General features: G+C 42.9%; 1 long non-coding RNA gene across 1 annotated transcript; it reads right to left on the bottom strand.

Moving 5' to 3' along the window:
* Positions 1 to 12,224: 12,224 nt before the first annotated feature.
* Positions 12,225 to 14,898, bottom strand: LOC104087938 (uncharacterized). The gene is made up of 3 exons (XR_011414121.1): positions 14,761 to 14,898; positions 13,707 to 13,898; positions 12,225 to 12,548 (listed from the first exon to the last, which is right to left on the bottom strand). It is a non-coding gene; the product is annotated as an uncharacterized lncRNA (long non-coding RNA).

The raw sequence follows: 14,898 nt of genomic DNA, 5'->3' as shown, positions 1-14,898 counted from the left end.
TATCACGGTCATTGGTGTGTTTTGGATCGTGACAACTTGATATTAGAGCCTATGTTGCATAGGTCTCACGAGTCATGAGTATGTCTAATAGAGTCTTGCGGTATGGAGACTGGAGACGTCTATACTTATTTTCGAGGACCTATCGGATAATTAGAAAACTTCACTTTCTTTCTTTCTATGTCGTGCGACTTTGAACTCTAACAACACTGTATCTTAAATGATTTTTGTCTTTAACACTAGCCTTTTAAAATCGTGGAACATTGAACTATAACAACGTTATATCTTGAAATTGATCCTCGTCTTTAACACTAGCCTTTTAAAGACAAAAGAGAGCAATTGTGAGGAATAGCTATTCTACAACAATCATTTAATTTGGTTCATCCTTTGATAGCTCCCCCCACCCCCCACCCCCAAACAAAAAAAAAGAAGAAAAAAGAAAGAGAGCATATCAAAGTATTATGGAGGTTTTCTAAATCATTCCCCTTCTTTGTTTTGCTATACTGGATGCTTGTGTTTGCGATAATTTTAACACAACTGGTTGTGAAAAATGCTCTGTCTTATTACATGATTCTCTTTGATCAAAATATGCCTTTTATACTAACTGCCTTGACATATTAGAAGAATGAAGAAAAACAGGCATAGATTCAATTAATTGGACTATATGTGCAAGGAATGGGAGATGAATTATGATATTTCCTTGTAAGGACAGGGCAATTAAAGCATGAAAGATGAGTACTTAATTTCTCTACTAGCAGCCACCCTGATGGACTGAAGAGGCAAATATCATCAAAATGTACAACATACATAATCCATATAGCTGGAGCAAGTTTAAATATCCTAATTGTAGAAGCACATAGTGAAAACATCAGCTATTTGTGTATACGGTCGAAATGGATTTCAGCCTTGGCATGTCCGGTACGGTTCGAAGGGTGGTGTATCGAAGTAAGATCCCGAAGAGGGGCACGAACTAACCTAGAGCCCGGGGAGGCTGGTCCGTGTTGAGATCGATATCATAATCAAACTCGAACAAGAATCGAACCATGGCGCGGGTAGATCTATCGTGCTGATAATCCAAAAATTAACCTACATCAACCTATAATCCATCCGAGGGCTCGAACCAGGATCGGGCTCGAACCAAGATCACGAGTTCGAGCCGAAATCAAGCTCGAACCAAAATCGAGGATTCTAAGCAAGATCGAGCTCGCAGACAAAAGCCGTTGTAATCCCACTAGAGGGAATCTTGGCAGAAATTATGGAAAAGCTGATTTATCATGGGTCTCCCACTGAATGTTTATTTTATTATACTTGGAGCCAAACCCCTTCACTATAAAAGGGCTTGTTTATCATTCTTGTAGGGCATCTTTTTGGAGACTTAGACTATCTAAAACTGTATTATTTCCTCTAGAAGCAAGAGTGATCTTTCTAGTTTCTTAGATTGATTCTATTTTGTTAAATCCTAAATTCACTGTTCATAATTGATTCGCCTGGATTACGTTTTCTCCAACCTATATTCATCATTTTATTTATCCTAGCATTCTGTATTAAGTTGTACCACATGTCTTCGGAACTGCGTATAAATTCAACTATATTCATTTTTTGGGTAAACAGTTTGGCGCCCACCGTGGGGCAGAGGATAACAGTGGTCACTTATTTCCGAAAATACCTTCAATTCAGGTTCGGCTACGAATAGCCACCGACCGAATGGCTTCACCGACCGATTACGAAGCTGGCCTTCAAGATGAAACCAATAACTTGGCACTACCCGAGATTCGAGCCGAAATACCACTAGATGTCAATTCACAAATTGCTTTGGAAGCAAACCAGCGTTCCGAATCAGAAAGAAGCATTCTGGGCGGTGCTCGATCCGTAGCCCAAGACACCCAAAACCCAGAGGAGATCGGGGCCAGCTTACGCATGATCTTCGAGATGTTGCAAGCCCAGCAATTAGCGATAGCTCGGCTACAGAGCCAAACTCAAGCACAAAGCAAGCCGGTTTCCAATCCACTTTGAGAGGTCTGGCAGGGGTTACTTCGAGAGGTCACCCCCAGAACAGAGCCTGCCATAGTAAAATCTAACGAGCAGAAATCGGGAACTACTCCCGGAATTACTAAATTGCTCGAGGAACTCACAAAACGAGTCGAAGCCAACGACAAGAGGGTGGAAACGTATAACGCCAGGGTCGATCAAATCCCGGGGGCTCCACCAATGGTAAAAGGGCTTGATTCAAAAAAATTCATACAAAAGCCTTTTCCATCGAGTGCGGCACCGAAGCCAATCCCCAAAAAGTTCTGTATGCCCGAAATTCCCAAATATAACGGTACGATCGATCCTAACGAACATGTCACCTCTTACACGTGTGCCATAAAAGGCAACGATTTAGAAGATGATGAGATCGAATCCGTGCTATTGAAAAAGTTCGGGGAGACCCTCTCGAAAGGAGCTATGATTTGGTACCACAATTTACCACCAAATTCCATCGATTCTTTTGCCATATTAGCAGATTCGTTCGTAAAAGTGCATGCTAGAGCCATAAAGGTTGCAACGAGAAAATCAGACCTCTTAAAAGTAAAGCAAAGGCAGGGAGAGATGCTGAGGGAATTCGTATCCCAATTTTAAATGGAACGCATGGAATTACCTCCGGTCACCGACGACTGGGCCGTAAAAGCTTTCACCCAAGGGTTGAACGAGCTAAGTTCGACAGCATCACATCGGCTGAAGCAAAATTTGATCGAGTATCCGGCGGTAACTTGGGCAGATGTGCACAACCGATATCAATCGAAAAATAAGGTCGAGAATGATCAGTCGGGGACCCCGTACGGACCTGTTCATCAGAACAGGACAGTTATTAATCAAAAGCAGATCGACAGAGAGCAAAGTTCAAACAGAGACCGATATCGACCGTACGTCACCGATCGAGTAAACAGTGGTTCAGCATGCAGCGCAGTTTGGAACAGTCAAAGAATTGATCGGGGACAAAATTCTCGGGGGCTTATGAGTAAAAGCGGCTTCGACAAATATGCCGAGCCTATAGAAGCACCTCGATTATCAGAATATAACTTCAGCGTTGGCGCATCCGCTCTCGTGTCGGCTATCGGACGCATCGAAGACACTAAATGGCCTCGACCAATGCAAACCTATCCTGCCTAGAGAAATCCAATCAAACGTGCGAATATCATGGTACCCATGGCCACAGAACGGAAGATTTCAAGCAACTAAGAGAGTAAATAGCTCGCCTATTTAACAAAGGGCATCTTCGGGAGTTTCTGAGTGATAGGGCAAAGAGACATTTTAGAAGTAGGGATTTCAGCAAGCAGAATGAGCAAGAAGAACCACAGCACATTATCCACATGATCATCGGCGGCACCGATACCCCCCGGGGACCGATACTTAAGCGCACTAAAATATCGATGGTGAGGGAAAAGCGATCTCGGACTCAAGATTACGCACCCATGGGGACTTTGTCCTTCGGTGATGAAGATGCAGAGGGGGTCATCCAACCTCACAACGACGCACTGGTAATATCCGTACTCGTAAATAAAACTAAAATTAAGCGTGTGTTGATCGATCCAGGTAGCTCGGCCAATATCATCCGATTGAAGGTAGTAGAGCAGCTCGGCTTGCAGGATCGGATCGTACCTGCAACTCTGATCCTAAACGGGTTCAATATGGCATGCGAAACCACCAAAGGGGAGATAGCCTTACCAATAAACGTGGCCGGAACTGTCCAGGAAACAAAGTTTCACGTGATCGAAGGCGATATGAGGTATAACGCCCTTTTCGGAAGGCCATGGATCCACAACATGAGAGCCGTGCCTTCGACCCTACACCAGGTCCTTAAATTTCCGGCGTCGGGAGATGTCAAGACGGTATACGGAGAGCAACCAGCTGCAAAAGAAATGTTTGCCGTCGACGAAGCCAAACCAATGTCCTCACTTTCGCCGATAAAAGGATCGGGCCCGGAAGGAGAACGGGACACCAAATAGCAATCACAGACAGCGACTTCAACCCAGCCAGACAACCAGAAATTCGAAGAGGATGGGGACCAAAGGGTCCCTCGATCTTTCATAATTCCCGATGACTCCGATGCCACAAAATCGACGATCGAGGAGCTAGAGCAAGTCATATTAATCGAGCGTCGGCTCGAGCAAAAGATATAACAGGGATCCCGCCGGACATAACGACGCATCAGCTAAGTTTGGACCATAGGTTCAGATCGGTGAAGCAAAAAAGAAGACCCCAGTCCGATAGAAAGAACGCCTTCATAAAGGACGAGGTAACCAAACTTCACAAAATAGGGTCCATTCGGGAGGTAAAATATCCCGAATGGTTAGCCAACGTAGTTGTAGTCCCTAAAAAAGGGGACAAACTTAGAATGTGCGTGGATTATAAGGATTTGAACAAAGCATGCCCCAAAGATTCTTTTCCGTTGCCCAACATCGATCGCATGATCGATGCCACGACCGGCCACGAGATCCTCACTTTTCTCGATGCCTATTCTGGGTATAATCAAATACAGATGAACCCGGAGGACCAGGAAAAAACCTCATTTGTCACCAAATATGGAACGTATTGTTATAATGTGATGCCTTTCGAGCTAAAAAATACAGGGGCCACTTACCAACACCTAGTGAATAAAATGTTCGAAGAACAAATAGGAAAATCAATAGAGGTTTATATTGATGACATGTTAGTCAAATCCCTGCGCGCAGAGGACCATTTAATTCATTTGCAGGAAACGTTCGGGATTCTGAGGAAATACAAAATGAAGCTCAACCCCGAAAAATGTGCCTTTAGGGTCGGTTCGGGAAAGTTCCTCGACTTCATGGTGTCACATCGGGGAATAGAGATTAACCCCGATAAAATCAGGGTCGTCGAAGACATCACCGTCGTAGACAGCGTGAAGGCCGTGCAAAGACTAACGGGTTGGATCGCCGCCCTAAGCCGATTCATATCGAGATCGTCCGATCGAAGCCATAAATTTTTTTCTCTACTCAAAAAGAAGAACGATTTTTCTTGGACCCCGGAGTGCCAACAAGCATTAGAAGGACTAAAACGATATCTATCAAGCGCACCACTGCTTCACACTACAAAAACCGATGAGAAACTTTGTTTGTACTTGGCAGTATCGGAAGTCGCCGTAAGCGGTGTCCTAGTTCGAGAAGAGCAAGGTACGCAATTCCCAGTTTATTATAAAAGTCGAACCTTAGGAGAGGCGGAAACTAGATATCCGCTCCTAGAAAGGTTAGCGCTTGCACTGATAAGCGCCTCAAGGAAGTTAAGGCCATACTTCCAATGTCACCCCATATGCGTATTGTCTACTTACCCACTTCGTAATATTTTGCACAAACCCGAGTTATCAGGCCAACTGGCCAAATGGGCCATCGAACTCAGTGGATACGATATAGAATATCGACCCCGCACGACCATCAAGTCTCAAGTTCTAGCAGACTTCATGGACGATTTTACACTAGCCCTCGTACCCGAAGCCGAAAAAGAACTGTTGAAATCAGGTATATCATCGGGGGTATGGATCCTTTTTACGGATGGGGCTTCAAACGTAAAGGGGTCCGGGCTGGGCATAGTTTTGAAACCACCCATGGGTGGCATTATTAGACAATCTATTAAAACTATCAGGTTGACTAACAACGAGGCCGAGTACGAAGCCATGATTGCAGGTCTCGAGCTAGCTAAAAATTTAGGAGCAGAAATCATTGAAGCCAACTGCGACTCCTTGTTGGTGGTAAGTCAAGTAAACAAAACTTTCGAAGTTCGAGAAGGTAGAATGCAGAGGTATTTAGATAAACTGCTTATCACTTTGCACCATTTCAAACAATGGACTTTACGACATGTGCCACAGGAACAGAATAATGAGGCCGACGCATTGACGAATTTGGGGTCATCAGTCGAGGTAGATGATACGGGCTCGGGGAATGTAGTTCAACTTTCAAGGTCGGTAATCGAAGAAGGACACGCTGAAATAAATTCTACAAGCTTAACCTGGGATTAGAGAAACAAGTATATCGAATATTTGAAAAACGGAAAACTCCCTTTGGACCCTAAAGATTCCAGAACCCTACGGACCAAGGCTGCTCGATTCACTCTGGCTTCAGATGGAACACTGTACCAAAGAATGTTCGATGGACCATTGGCGGTATGCTTGGGTCCGGGGGATGTCGATTATGTTCTACGGGAAGTGCATGAGGGTACTTGCGGGAATCACTTTGGAGTCGACACATTAGCCCAAAAAATAATCAGAGCAGGTTATTATTGGATCGATATGGGCAAAGATACGAAGGAATTCATTCGTAAATGTGATAAATGTCAAAGGTTCGCACCAATGATCCACCAGCCCGGAGAACAACTCCACTCGGTCCTATCCCCGTGGCCTTTCAAGAAATGGGGAATGGATATCGTCGGCCCTCTGCCATCGACCCCAAGTAAAGCCAAATTCATTTTGTTTATGACTGACTATTTTTCTAAATGGGTTGAAGCACAGGCGTTCGAGAAAATATGAGAGAAAGAAGTTATAGACTTTATTTGGGATCATATCATATGCCGGTTCGGGATACCCGCCGAAATAGTATGTGACAATGGAAAGCAATTCATTAGCGGCAAAGTAACAGGATTCCTCGAAGACCACAAGATAAGAAGGATACTGTTGACGCCGTACCACCCTAGTGGGAACGGGCATGCCGAATCAACGAATAAAACTGTCATTCAAAACTTAAAGAAGAGATTGAACGATGCTAAAGGGAGATGGAGAGAAATCCTACCCGAAGTCCTTTGGGCATATCGGACAACATCAAAATCCAGTACAGGGGCGACCCCGTTCTCCTTAGTATATGGATCCGAAGCATTGATACCAGTCGAGGTTGGTGAACCCAGTGCTAGATTTTGATTCTCGATGGAAGAATCAAATAACGAGGCTATGAACACAAGCCTCGAACTATCGGACGAAAGGCGAGAAACTTCCCTCGTCCGAATGGCCGCCCAAAAGCAGCGAATCGAAAGGTATTATAATCGAAGAACCAAGCTCCGCCATTTCAAGCCTGGGACTTAGTGTTGAGAAAAATTACCATCAATACCCGGAATCCGAATGAAGGGAAGCTAGGACCGAATTGGGAAGGACCATATCAGGTACTCGAGGACATTGGAAAGGGGTCGTACAGGATCGGCGTTATAAACGACAAACAGTTATCAAGCAACTGGAATGTATCACATCTAAAACGGTACTACTGTTAAGGTACAACCTTTCCATATTCGTTTATATCTCAAAACTGACCCTTGCAGAAGTCTGAACAAGGGACGGATCTCTCATCAGAAAGCACGCGTTGCACTCTTTTTTCCTTATACCGGTTTGATCCCTAATGGGTTTTTCGGCAAGGTTTTTAATGAGGCAACCACTAGTCGTGCAGCATTTATAATTATATCCGAGGCCCCGTAAGAGAGTTACTTCACAGCAACAGGGTCCCGATAGGAAAACTGTAAAGAGCCAAATGGTCGAAGCGAGCCATGCTCGTATAAATTGGCCCGAACCCGGTCGTGTAATGACATGCGAAGAATTAAGATATAATGTGACTATTAAGCCTACATGCTATTTTTTCATTTCGAGTTCGAGCAAACACTCATCGACCAAATAGCTTACGGGCTGCATCAATTCGAGTTCGAATCATTCACTCGACCAGGCCTATGGGCTATTTTTCATTTCGAGTTCGAGCAAACAAATACCAAATAGCCTATGGGCTGCATCAATTTGAGTTCAAATCATTCACTCGACTAGGCCTACGGGCTATTTTTCATTTCGAGTTCGAGCAAATACTCACTCGACCAAATAGCCTACGGGCTGCATCAATTCGAGTTCGAATCATTCACTCGACCAGGCCTACGGGCTATTTTTTCATTTCGAGTTCGAGCAAACACTCACTCGACAAAATAGCTTACGAGCTGCATCAATTCGAGTTCGAATCATTCACTCGACCAGGCCTACGGGCTATTTTTCATTTCGAGTTCGAGCAAACACCCACTCGACCAAATAGCCTATGGGCTGCATCAATTCGAGTTCGAATCATTCACTCGACCAGGCCTACGGGCTATTTTTCATTTCGAGTTCGAGCAAACACTCACTCGACCAAATAGCCTACGGGCTGCATCAATTCGAGTTCGAATCATTCACTCGACCAGGCCTACGGGCTATTTTTCATTTCAAGTTCGAGCAAACAATCACTCGACCAAATAGCCTACGGGCTGCATCAATTCGAGTTCGAATCATTCACTCGGTCGAGCCTACGGTCTATTTTTTATTTCGAGTTCGAGCAAACACTCATTCGACCAAATAGCCTACGGGCTACATCAATTCGAGCACAAGCAAACACTCGCTCGACCGTCAAAAGCGAATCGTTGACAATTAATAAGTCTAAAGGGCTACATTGCCCCAAGTTTGAATAAACGCTCGCTCGGTTGCAGAGACCACGAGGTTCAAGTTTGATTAAGTGGTTTAATACATAGAGATATGCTTATACACAAAAATTATCTACATAGGTGGCTATAACAACAAAACAAAAAAAATGGGAGCGGTCTCTTCTTTATCAGGTTCCCCCCGTTCTCGGATCCGCTTTTGCTCCCATCGTCGTCGTCGTCATCATCGGAAACCAGAGCTTCAGCATCAACTTCGAGTTATTTTGCCTTTTTTATCTCTTCTGTGAGATCGAAGCCGCGAGCATGAATCTCCTCGAGAGTTTTTCTCCTGGATCGGTACTTAGCAAGTTCGGCGACCCAATGCGCCCGACCATTGGCGGATTCGGCTACCTCTCTTGTCTGAACTTGGGCAACTTCAACATCAGCCCGATAGACGGCCACGAGCGCATCCGCATAAGTCTTTGCCGTTTCAGCATCGGATTCGGCCTTGGCGAATACTGAGGCCAACCGAGCCTCGAGCTCCTCAATTTTTCTTGCTTGAACCAGACCTTTTCCCTTCCTTTTCTGAAGTTGGGTTTCAGACGATGATAACTGGGCTCGAGCAGTCTCTTTTTCTGCAGCAAAGCGGTCCATACCTTCTTTCCACCGCAAGGATTCCATCCTTATCACATCGACCTCCTCACGCAGCTTACCTATCATCTCTATTTTTTGCTGCAGCTGTGAGACCGAAATGTTAGCTACCGTTCTGGTATCGAACCCATAGGTTTTCAAAAGCATCATTACCTGCTCAGACAAATCATTCTGGTCTCGATAAGCCTTGGACAGCTCAGCTCGGAGATCTTTTATTTCCTCCTCTCTCTGCCCTAAGGAAAGTTTGAGAGAGTTCCTCTCATCGGTAGTGCATTTCAGGTCGGCCGCGTATCGATGCAGCTCATTCTGGGAACGAGAACATTATTCTTGATGGACCGCCGCAGCCTAAGAAGGAACAAGAAGCGAAGTTAATGAAAGACGAACATAAAGGTAATACCAACAAAAAGATTTTTAAAAGACTCACCTGGTTCAAAGCCTGTCGCAAACCGTGAAAAATATCTGATTCATCACCGGCACCGGCAACATCCTCGATACCAGTAAACAGGTCACAAAACGGATCCTCTTCATCGTGAGGCCTACCTAGATCGAGGTCCCCCAGAGCTTGAGCTTCCCGAATCACCCCAGCGGAAAAAGCGGGAAAGGTAGGTGAGTCCTCGATTGATGCTGCCCCAAGTGACTCGCTCGGAGCATTCCCTCGGCTTGGAGGGTTTCGAAGGGCTCTTCGATTGTAACCCCTGCCGATTGATTTCGATGAGAGGCGTCTTCGACATCCGATAGTTCGGGGACTCTACCAGAACCTCTCTCCGGTATATTTTCAGTTCGAGACGGAGCCCCATAGGGCATCATCGATCCAGCCGGCATTGAAGCATCGGTGGCTCTCTTCGTCCGAACCGCCAGCGTGGACTCATTATCCTCTTCCTCTTCTTCTTCATCCCTTAGGCGCAAAACGGATTCTACGGTCAAAGGAATAACATTCTTGTTCGGCTTACAAGCTGTCCTCTTCTTCGGTTTTGGATATTCGGGCAACGAAACTCTCTTCCTTTTATTTTCCTTCACCGGCTTTGGAACGAAGGTCGAGATATACTCCTCATTAGACAGAGGTCTCAAGACCGCGTCCTTACCCAAACCTGCATATGGGAAACCTTATAAAAAATACCGAGAAATGCCTCGTCAGAGTCCGAGAAATGAGCTTACCGTGATTTTTGGCCTCCCACCGACCCTTAGACAAATCACGCCATGAGCGTTCGGCGTATGTGGAAGTCGAAACAAGATCCCGTACCCAATTCTTGAGGTCGGGAATCGCTCCTGGCATCCAGGGAACCGCTACATCACGAAAAGAGGAGTGTCGATAAGAGAACAAATGAAAGAACAAAATAGAAGCAATAGCAAAATTACACTTACGTTTCAAATTCTACTCCTCGGGAAAGGGCATCTTTTCAGTCGGGATCAGGTCTGAAGTCCTTACTCGAACGAACCTACTCATCCAACTCCGGTCCCTGTCCTCATCAATACTCGAGAACAAAGCCTTGGTAGCCCGACGCTGGAGTTTTACTAACCCTCCCCGAAAAAGTCGGGGATTGTACAGCCGGAAAAGATGATCAAGGGTGAACGACATCCCCTCGATTTTGCTCACGAAATATCGGATCAGAATAACGATCTGCCACAAAGAAGGATGGACCTGGCCTAAGGTTACCTGAAACTGTCGACAGAAGTCGATAACGACGGAATCGAGGGGACCCAAAGTGAAAGGGTAAGTATATACGTTCAAAAACCCTTTCACATGAGAAGTGATGTCTTCGTCAGGGGTAGGTATTATCACTTCTTTTTCCCCCCCAGTTGCAGTCCTTCTTTAACAGATCGAGGTGCTTCTCAGTAATCGAACACATGTACCTCGATACCGGCTCACACCGGCCAGGGACCGATGAACCTTTATCAACTTTAAAATCTGAAGTAAGGACGCACGCCTCGGGGACACACTCCTCTGGCCGTGGCTCCGCCGGTGTCTCATCGGCGACACAATGTGAAGATGAAGCTTTCTCTTTCTGAGGAACGGTTTGCGATGTTTTCGCCATTTTTGAATTCAAAAATAAGGAATAGAAGAAATTGATAGAGATTTGGTAGAATTGAGGGGTCTTTTCGGAAAGAAATCACAGCTTTTTTGGTAGGCTGGAGAGTATAAAGAAGAAATTGAGAAATTTTAGAAGATAGAAGATGCAAAAATGGTAAAAGATAAAGGTGAGAGTTATTTATAGGTTCAAAGCGACGGCGGTTCATTATCAGCAGTGGCCGACCACCGCCTGACATGCATTAAATGCCTTGAAATACTAAACCGACAGGACAACTATCATGTGCGTCATAGTCGAACTTGATGGAATCGACAAGATATAATCCGATCGAGCCGTTGAAAATCATATCGTTTCTCGCCATATTTCTTTCTGAGAAACGAAGGGACTATCTGTATACGGTCGAAATGGATTTCAGCCTTGGCATGTCCGGTACGGTTCGAAGGGTGGTGTATCGAAGTAAGATCCCGAAGAGGGGCACGAACTAACGTAGAGCCTGGGGAGGCCGGTCCGTGTTGAGATCGATATCATAATCAAACTCGAACTAGAATCGAACCATGGCGCAGGTAGATCTATCGTGCTGATAATCCAAAAATCAACCTACATCGACCTAGAATCCATCCGAGGGCTCGAACCAGGATCGGGCTCGAACCAAGATCACGAGTTCGAGCCGAAATCAAGCTCGAACCAAAATCGAGGATTCTAAGCAAGATCGAGCTCGCAGACAAAAGCCGTTGTAATCCCACTAGAGGGAATCTTGGCAGAAATTATGGAAAAACTGATTTATCATGGGTCTCCCACTGAATGTTTATTTTATTATACTTGGAGCCAAACCCCTTCACTATAAAAGGGCTTGTTTATCATTCTTGTAGGGCATCTTTTTGGAGACTTAGACTATCTAAAACTGTATTATTTCTTCTAAAAGCAAGAGTGATCTTTCTAGTTTCTTAGATTGATTCTATTTTGTTAAATCCTAAATTCACTGTTCATAATTGATTCGCCTGGATTACGTTTTCTCCAACCTATATTCATCCTTTTATTTATCCTAGCATTCTATATTAAGTTATACCACATATCTTCGAAACTGCGTATAAATTTAACTATATCCATTTTTCGGGTAAACAATTTACTCAGAGCACAGCACAAAAGAAGATATACCATTCAATCTAGTGGCCATGTTCTATTAGAGAGGTGATATAAATCGACAGAGTGACTAAGGTTGTCGTTGAGCACAATACATTAGCGTGTTTGTGATGGTCAGCGCTTCCCCTAAATACATATTGGGGACAGTAGAGAGACTTTTAAGAAACCTTATGCAACATAAAACCAATAGACGAAAATAGAAACAGAAGCAGCAGCAGCATGCAGTTTCCCACCTCTGTAACTAGACTGGCAGACTTGAACTTCAATATGATCTTAAGTCTCTTCACTCACAGCCACAGAAGCATTCTGGTTTCAGAAACAGCAAAACCATTTTTTCTGCACATAATATATGTATAAGAATCAACCATTTAATCAGCCTGCATTGATTCTATACTAAAGTTGGAGTCTGGCTATATGAACACGTTTCGTTAGAATGCTCAATAATTTGGTTATCTAACATCAGAAGTTCTTTACATTTTCTACTGACATACAAATCTTTAACAAGATTACAAGAACTCCTAACAAACATTGAACATGATATAAACTCTCCGACATGTCTAAACCTTAATTATTTTATGGAAAAGGTGTTCTATAAATCTCACAATTAGTTCTACATAGACAGACAAGTCTCTAACCAAACCTAAAAGGAGCTCCTACAAACAGGACCGACTCTAATGTGTTGAGTAGTAAGGTTTGTGCCTTAGCCTCAAAATTTTGGGGGCCCCGATTTTTAAAAATAATAGGTTTATAGGTATTTAAAAAATAATATTTAGCACTTTTAATACAAAAGTAGAGTTTTTAATATAAAAGGAAAGAAAACTCTTTAGATACATAAATAAAGTAATAATTTGACTTACTTAAATATGGGTAGATGTTCCCAACATTTCAATTTTTACTTCTTACTCCTTCGTTAGATAACGTGTAAAAATTTTACTCTCCCTTTCTTAATTTGTCCAAGTCAATCTTTCTATTCCCGATCTCTTCATATTTCAGAAACCCCTACATATTTCGTCTTTCTCTTTAATATTCTTACTCACCTTCTTTCTCTAGGAAATTTAAGATTCCAATAGTTCTATACTTCTATTACTCTATAAAATCTTATCTAAAAGTATCAATATCTCAAGAAAGATCAAATGAGTTGGCTATATTATCAATTGAAAATGAATTATTAGGGAAAATTGACTATAAAAAAGAATTATTAACATTTTTTATCTCAAAAAGCTAGAAAAATAGATTTTAAATAAAAACATATCGTATAACTTTCTTTTAAAAATTTAGGCATCATATTAAATTTTGGCTTTAGGCCCCACATATACTTGAGCCGCCCCTCACAAACACATAACCTAATGTAAGTGAACAACAACAATTAGCTAGACTTTAACTCCAAATAGTTGATATCGCATAGTGATTCTTTGCAGGTAAAAGCAAGAGTAACATTCTTGAATGCTTGTAGCACAAAAGAAGAAATATTAAGATTTAGTAGTCAGTGAATACCTTGGGTTCTTGCTGATAAGGATTAGATTGTCCATAAGCATAGTCATTCCTGGGCGCTTGTGTTGGTGCCGCAGTGCCATTGGCTTTTTTGTCATCCCTAGCCTTTGCAAATATGACAGTGAATCCATCTGCCGAGGCCGGATTGTTTACATCCCACTCCCCGAATTTCGGCAATGGCCGACCTTTCTCTTGCTAGAAAATGGTGTCAAAACCGAGAAATGAAGACATGTAAGTTAGCCATAAGTAAATAAAGTCTTTTTGTTTATGTTCTGTTTTGTACATTTTCTCTAACTAGTACATATTGGGGTGCTTATATCTCAAGTCTAACACATGATTTTCTCTCCATCTTTCTGTTTTCTAAGAAGAATCAAACATCTTTTAATAACAACACCGCCTCAACTCCAAGCAAATTTTGGTCGGCCATATATATCTATCACTAATCATACTGTTTCATTTAAGCTTGTCATTCTGTACTGTTAGAATTAATTAATTAACTAATTTACACTGGCAGTCAGCTTGCCGCAATCCTCCTCATTTATCCGGACTTGGAATCGGCAATGTGAGCTAGCCCTAGGTGAAGTAACATTCAAACATCTTTGTTAAACCGATGGGAAAGAATTACTCCTACCAACTAGAGGTGCTCCATCTAGCCATAAATATCAAGGAGAAAATATGGAGTAATAACTATTGGTGAATGAAATGCAGCAAAAAAGAGAGCAGCCCGGAAAGTGAATTGAGAATGTAAAGGCGAATAACGTTGGTTAAAGCCATGCCCTCTTTAATTCAGCATTAACAAAAACAGCCATATACATATTGCAAAAATTATACTACTAGGATTGGTCTCGGAATCAAACAACTTTTCCTAACGTTTAATTCATTCCAGGAGAAATGTGGTTCGGGGTTTTGGAATTTTATGAGGTTTCATATTCTTGAATCTCGTTATAATTTCATCTTATTGGATGACAAATTCAAGAACGTTCATATTCCTAGCAAAGTAAAATTCATGCAAAAGAAAAAATAAGAACTGAAAAGATTGGAAGAGAGAGAAACTTACAGAAGTCATGAATATGAGATTTTAGGTCCTGTAATTGTACGGATGAAAGGAATAAAAGAAAAAAACAGAGAGAAAGAGGATGATCAGAACGAGTCTTGTGGGAAAGGGGTGGGCATCAATTTGCAAATTAGTTGTTGC

This window comes from Nicotiana tomentosiformis, chromosome 2 (genome assembly GCF_000390325.3).
Source record: "Nicotiana tomentosiformis chromosome 2, ASM39032v3, whole genome shotgun sequence".
Taxonomy (NCBI): domain Eukaryota; kingdom Viridiplantae; phylum Streptophyta; class Magnoliopsida; order Solanales; family Solanaceae; genus Nicotiana; species Nicotiana tomentosiformis.
The sequence above is the reverse complement of the archived record's forward strand: the minus strand, read 5'-3'. Positions and strand labels throughout refer to the sequence as shown.